Source organism: Bombina bombina, unplaced genomic scaffold, assembly GCF_027579735.1.
Source record: "Bombina bombina isolate aBomBom1 unplaced genomic scaffold, aBomBom1.pri scaffold_485, whole genome shotgun sequence".
Lineage (NCBI taxonomy): Eukaryota > Metazoa > Chordata > Amphibia > Anura > Bombinatoridae > Bombina > Bombina bombina.
Window position 1 is genome coordinate 368,139 of NW_026512546.1, and position 7,488 is coordinate 375,626.

Sequence of the window (7,488 nt, forward strand, 5' to 3'; positions counted from 1 at the left end):
GTAGGTGCCTCAGCAGAGCTGCTGAGTTGTAAGGGGGTCTGAATTTTACTTTATTTAACTGAGAATACGTTTTTTTTTCTTAATACAGTAAAATAGTTTTAAAATTTAAAGACACAGTAACAGTTTACATAATAATTTATTTTTATTTTTTTAAATAAAGTATTTTGATTAACTTAGAAGTTTTATTTTTGGGGAGACGTTTTTCTTCCTGCAAGTAAAAAAGTTTCCTTTTAGATTTTAAAGGGACAGTAACGTTTTATTGTAATACATTTTTTTGTGTTAAAGTAAAGTTTTATTAGATTGTCATTTTATTGTGCTTCGGTATGGACATTGGAGCCGTGCAAAATGTTACTTGCTCCATGTGTTTGGATGCCAATGTGGAACCACCAATTCCTTTTTGTCCCTTATGTATTGAGAGGGCTCTAAATTATAGAGAAAAAGATTTTTCATGAACAAAATTTTTCAAAAGCGGATGCTTCTCAGGAGTCTAATGACAAGATTCAGAGTATGGCGCAGCTTTCTCCCCAAGCATCCCAAACTTTAACGCCCACACAAGCAGTGCCCTGTACTTCTGCTCTAGAGCCTGCTGGAGTTACCTTAAAAGACATAGCTGCGCTTATGTCTTCCACAATTTCTGATGTGTTGTCTGCTTTTCCTATGCTACAAGGCAAACGTAAGAGGAAAGACAACCATGCTATCAGTAAGGTTTCTGATGCAATAGTGGCAATCTCAGATGTACCCTCCCAGGGAACTGAGATGGAGGGTATAGAGGTTCTATCGGAAGGCGAAATTTCAGACTCAGAGAGTTCATTGCCTTTGACTGATTCAGAGGTTGTCTCTTTCAGGTTTAAACTAGAACACCTCCGCCTGTTACTCAGGGAGGTTTTGGTTACTTTAGACGACTGTGATTCCACAGTAGTGGTCGCTCCTGCGAAGTAGAGTAAATTGGACAGATATTTTGAAGTTCTTTCTTACTCAGACGTTTTTCCAGTGCCTAAGCGAGCTTCGGAGATTGTTTCTAAGGAATGGGAGAGACCAGGTATTTCCTTCTCTCCCTCTCCTATTTTCAAAAAGATGTTTCCTATAGCTGACACTGTCAGGTAACGCTTGGCAAACGGTTCCTAAGGTGGAAGGGGCTATTTCCATCTTAGCCAAGCGAACTACTATTCCCATTGAAGATAGTTGTGCTTTTAAAGGTCCCATGGACAAGAAGTTGGAGGGTATACATAAAAAGATTTATGTTCACCAGGGTCTGCTATTACAGCCGGCTGCGTGCATTGCTACTGCCACTAGTGCAGCAGCTTATTGGTTTGATGCTCTGTCTGAGTCTCTCAAGACTGAGGCTTCCTTAGAGGAGATCCAAGATAGGATTAAAGCTCTGAAGTTAGCTAATGCTTTTATTACGGACGCTTCTCTGCAAATTACTAAATTGGCAGCTAAGAGTTTGGGGTTCTCTATCCTAGCCCGCAGAGCCTTATGGTTAAAACCTTGGTCTGCGGACGTGTCATCTAAGTCTAAGCTTCTAGCGATTTCTTACAAGGGTAAGACCTTGTTTGGACCTGGCCTGACAGAAATGATCTCTGATATCACGGGAGGTAAGGGTCATCTCCTTCGTCAGTATAAGAGAAACAAACAGAAAGGACGACAGAGTAATTTTCGTACCTTTTGAAATTTCAAGGGAAATTCTTTCTCTTCCTCCTCTAAACCAGAACAATCTAAGTCTACTTGGAGACCCAACCAGTCTTGGAACAAAAGAAGCCTGCTGTTGAATCCAAAACAGCATGAAGGGCATGCCCCCGATCCGGGACCGGATCTAGTAGGGGGCAGACTTTCCTTCTTCGTTCAGGCTTGGGTTCGGGATGTTCAGGATCCCTGGGCAGTAGAAATAGTGTCTCAGAGATACAAACTGGAGTTTAAAAAATTTTCCTCCCCAAGGAAGATTTCTTCTTTCAAGATTATCTGCAAACCAGATAAAAAAAGAGGTGTTCTTACATTGTGTAAAAGAACTCTCCTCCCTGGGAGTGATTATTCCCATTCCAGTACAGGAACAGGAGTAGGGTTTTATTCAAATCTGTTTGTGGTTCCCAAAAAGGAGGGAACCTTCAGACCTATCTTAGACCTCAAGAGTCTAAACAAGTTTCTCAGAATTCCGTCATTCAAGATGGAAACTATTCGTACCATTCTTCCATTGATCCAGGAGGGTCAATTTATGACGACAGTGGATTTAAAGGATGCATATCTACATGTTCCTATCCACAGAGATCATCACAGGTTCCTGAGGTTTGCTTTTCTGGACAAACACTTTCAGTTCGTGGCTCTTCCTTTCGGTCTGGCCACGGCACCCAGAATTTTCACAAAAGTTCTCTACTGACGGTTCTAAGACCGTGGGACATTGCGGTGGCGCCTTATCTGGACGATATTCTAATCCAGGCGCTATCTTGTCAACAAGCAAGATCTCATACAGTCGTTGTGCTATCCTTCCTGAGAACTCACGGGTGGAAGGTAAATCTGGAAAAGAGTTCTTTAATCCCGATGACAAGGGTGACTTTCTTGGGAACTGTAATTGATTCTATATCTATGAGGATTTTTCTTACTGAAGTCAGAAGGAAATCAAAGATTCTAGATACCTGTCTAGCCCTTCAGTCCACTCCTCGTCCGTCAGTGGCTCTGTGCATGGAAGTAATCGGACTGAAGGTGGCGGCAATGGACATCATCCCGTTTGCTCGGTTCCACCTCAGGCCTCTTAAACATGCTCAGGCAGTGGAATGGAGATTATGCAGACTTGTCTCCTCGAATAGCCCTGGAACAGGAGACGAGGGACTCACTTCAATGGTGGTTTTCTCTGGATCATCTATCCCAGGGTCCCTGCTTTCGCAGACCGTCCTGGGTGATTGTGATAACAGACACCAACCTTCTAGGGTGGGGAGCTGTCTGGGGTTCCCTAAAGGCTCAGGGAGTATGGACTCAGGCGGAGTCTGTTCTTCCTATAAACATCCTGGAACTAAGAGCGATCTTCAATGCTCTTCTGGCCTGGCCTCAGTTGGCTACGGCCCAGTTTATCAGATTCCAGTCAGACACATAACGTCAGTGGCTTACATCAATCATCAGGGAGGAACGAGGAGTTCCTTAGCGATGGCCGAGGTAGCCAAGATAATCCGGTGGGCGGAGGCCCATTCTTGCTATCTGTCAGCGATCCACATCCCAGGGTTGGACAACTGGGAAGTGGACTTCCTGAACAGGCAGACTTTTCATCCGGGAGAGTGGGAACTATATCCGTAAGTGTTCCAAACTGATTCTCAAATGGGGTCGGCCGGAGTTAGATCTCATGGCATCTCGTCAGAATGCCAAGCTCCCGAGATACGGGTCGAGGTCCAGGGATCCCCATGCGGAACTGATAGATGCTCTGGCGTTTCCTTGGTCCTTCAGCCCTGCATACCTATTTCCCCCGTTTGCCCTTCTTCCTTGGGTCATTGCTCGAATCAAGCAGGAGAGGGCATCAGTGATCCTCATTGCTCCTGCTTTTCCTCGCAGGATTTGGTACGCAGATCTGGTGGACATGTCATCTCTGCCACCTTGGAGATTTCCGTTGAGGAAGGACCTTCTAATTCAAGGGCCCTTCCTTCACCCAAATCTAGTTTCTCTGAAGCTGACTGCTTGGAAATTGAACGCTTAATCTTATCCAAGCGGGTTTTTCTGATTCGGTCATAGAGACCATGATTCAGGCTTGTAAGCCTGTAACTAGAAGGATTTACCATAAGATATGGCGTAAATATCTCTATTAGTGTGAATCCAAGGGCTACTCATGGAGTAGAGTTAGGATTCCCAGAATTTTGTCTTTTCTCCAAGAAGGTTTGGAGAAGGGTTTATCGACAAGTTCCCTAAAGGGTCAAATCTCTGCCTTATCTATTTTGTTACACAAACGTCTGGCAGATGTCCCAGATGTACAATCATTTTGTCAGGCCTTGGTTAGGATCAGGCCTATGTTCAAACCAGTTACTCCTTCATGGAGTCTGAATTTAGTTCTCAAAGTTCTTCAAGGGGCTCAGTTTGAGCCTATGCATTCCTTAGATATTAAGTTGTTATCTTGGAAAGTTTTATTTCTTGTTGCTATTTCTTCAGCTCGTAGAGTGTCTGAGCGCTCGGCGTTGCAATACACTTCGCCTTACCTTATTTTCCATTTAGATAAGGTAGTTTTACGTACTAAACTAGGTTTTCTTCCTAAGGTTGTTTCAGATAGGAACATTAATCAGGAGATTGTTGTTCCTTCCTTGTGTTCTAATCCTTCTTCTCAGAAAGCATGTCTTCTGCACAATTTGGACGTGGTCCGTGCTTTAAAATTTTGCTTACAAGCGACTAAGGACTTTCGTCAGTCCTCTAATTTGTTTGTAATTTTTTTCTGGAAAACGTAGGGGTCAGAAAGCTACAGCTACCTCTCTTTCTTTTTGGCTGAGGAGTGTCATCCGTTTTGCATATGAGACTGCTAGACAGCAGCCTCCGGAGAGGGTTACAGCTCATTCCACTAGGGCTGTTTCCTTCCTCATGGGCATTCAAAAATGAAGCTTCTGTGGAACAGATTTGCAAGGCTACAACTTGGTCTCCTCTTCACACTTTTTTAATTTTTTTTATAAATTTGATACTTTTGCCTCGGCTGAGGCCGCTTTTGGGAGAAAGGTGCTTCAAGCAGTGGTGCCTTCCGTTTAGGTTCCCTGTTTTGTCCCTCCCTTATCATCTGTGTACTCTAGCTTGGGTATTGTATCCCATAAGTAATGAAGATGATCCGTGGACTCATCGTGTCTTTAAAAAGAAAAGAACATTTTTGCTTACCTGATAAATTTGTTTCTTTTTAGACACGATGAGTCCACAGCCTGCCCTGTTCTTTTAGACAGGTTGTTAATTATTGTAAACTTCAGACACCTCTGCACCTTGGCTTTTCCTTTCTCTTCCTAACTTTGGTCGAATGACTGGAGTGGGAGGGAAGGGAGGAGCTATTTAACAGCTCTGCTGTGGTGCTCTTTGCCTCCTCCTGCTGACCAGGAGGTGAATATCCCATAAGTAATGAAGATGATCCGTGGACTCATCATGTCTAAAAAGAAACAAATTTATCAGGTAAGTATAAATTTTCTTTTTCTCTCATTCCTTTGTGTTGCGCCCATGTTAATATCACAGTTTATATAGACAATGTTCTTTATATACCATTATATTTTAAAGTATTATCGAATTAAATGATTCCATAGAAATGTATTTGATTCTTTTTTGTGATTAACAGGTCTCCAAGATAAAAATCAAGATGGTGTTAGCGAGGAACAGGAGACGATAGATGAGAAGGATATTCTGAACCTGCAAATTAATCCTAATTCTTATACGGGTAGGATAACCTGTTACTGTTTGCTTCACATGTAATAGTCACATTGTGTGTGAGGCTCATGTATTTGTGTGCGTGTGACAGCCTCATGTATTTGTGTGTGTGTGTGACAGCCTCATGTATTTGTGTGTGTGTGCGTGACAGCCTCATGTATTTGTGTGCGTGTGACAGCCTCATGTATTTGTGTGTGTGTGACAGCCTCATGTATTTGTGTGTGTGTGACAGCCTCATGTATTTGTGTGTGTGTGACAGTCTCATGTATTTGTGTGTGTGTGTGTGTGACAGCCTCATGTATTTGTGTGTGTGTGTGACAGCCTCATGTATTTGTGTGTGTGTGCGTGACAGCCTCATGTATTTGTGTGCGTGTGACAGCCTCATGTATTTGTGTGTGTGTGACAGCCTCATGTATTTGTGTGTGTGTGACAGCCTCATGTATTTGTGTGTGTGTGTGACAGCCTCATGTATTTGTGTGTGTGTGTGTGTGACAACCTCATGTATTTGTGTGTGTGTGTGACAGCCTCATGTATTTGTGTGTGTGTGTGTGACAGCCTCATGTATTTGTGTGTGTGTGTGACAGCCTCATGTATTTGTGTGTGTGTGTGTGTGACAGCCTCATGTATTTGTGTGTGTGTGTGACAGCCTCATGTATTTGTGTGTGTGTGTGACAGCCTCATGTATTTGTGTGTGTGTGTGACAGCCTCATGTATTTGTGTGTGTGTGTGACAGCCTCATGTATTTGTGTGTGTGTGACAGCCTCATGTATTTGTGTGTGTGTGTGTGACAGCCTCATGTATTTGTGTGTGTGTGTGACAGCCTCATGTATTTGTGTGTGTGTGTGTGACAGCCTCATGTATTTGTGTGTGTGTGTGACAGCCTCATGTATTTGTGTGTGTGTGTGACAGCCTCATGTATTTGTGTGTGTGTGTGACAGCCTCATGTATTTGTGTGTGTGTGTGTGACAGCCTCATGTATTTGTGTGTGTGCGTGACAGCCTCATGTATTTGTGTGTGTGTGTGTGTGACAGCCTCATGTATTTGTGTGTGTGTGACGGCCTCATGTATTTGTGTGTGTGTGACGGCCTCATGTATTTGTGTGTGTGTGTGACAGCCTCATGTATTTGTGTGTGTGTGTGACAGCCTCATGTATTTGTGTGTGTGTGTGACAGCCTCATGTATTTGTGTGTGTGTGTGACAGCCTCATGTATTTGTGTGTGTGTGTGTGACAGCCTCATGTATTTGTGTGTGTGACAGTCTCATGTATTTGTGTGTGTGTGACAGCCTCATGTATTTGTGTGTGTGTGTGTGACAGCCTCATGTATTTGTGTGTGTGTGACAGCCTCATGTATTTGTGTGTGCGTGACAGCCTCATGTATTTGTGTGTGTGTGTGACAGCCTTATGTATTTGTGTGTGTGTGTGACAGCCTCATGTATTTGTGTGTGTGTGACAGCCTCATGTATTTGTGTGTGCGTGACAGCCTCATGTATTTGTGTGTGTGTGTGACAGCCTCATGTATTTGTGTGTGTGTGTGACAGCCTCATGTATTTGTGTGTGTGTGACGGCCTCATGTATTTGTGTGTGTGACAGCCTCATGTATTTGTGTGTGTGTGTGTGACGGCCTCATGTATTTGTGTGTGTGTGTGTGTGTGTGTGACAGCCTCATGTATTTGTGTGTGTGTGTGTGTGACAGCCTCATGTATTTGTGTGTGTGTGACGGCCTCATGTATTTGTGTGTGTGACAGCCTCATGTATTTGTGTGTGTGTGTGTGACAGCCTCATGTATTTGTGTGTGTGTGACGGCCTCATGTATTTGTGTTTGTGTGTGACAGCCTCATGTATTTGTGTGTGTGTGACGGCCTCATGTATTTGTGTGTGTGTGACAGCCTCATGTATTTGTGTGTGTGTGACAGCCTCATGTATTTGTGTGTGTGTGTGTGACAGCCTCATGTATTTGTGTGTGTGTGACAGCCTCATGTATTTGTGTGTGTGTGACAGCCTCATGTATTTGTGTGTGTGTGACAGCCTCATGTATTTGTGTGTGTGTGACAGCCTCATGTATTTGTGTGTGTGTGACAGCCTCATGTATTTGTGGTGAGGTGTGACAGCCTCATGTATTTGTGTGTGTGTGA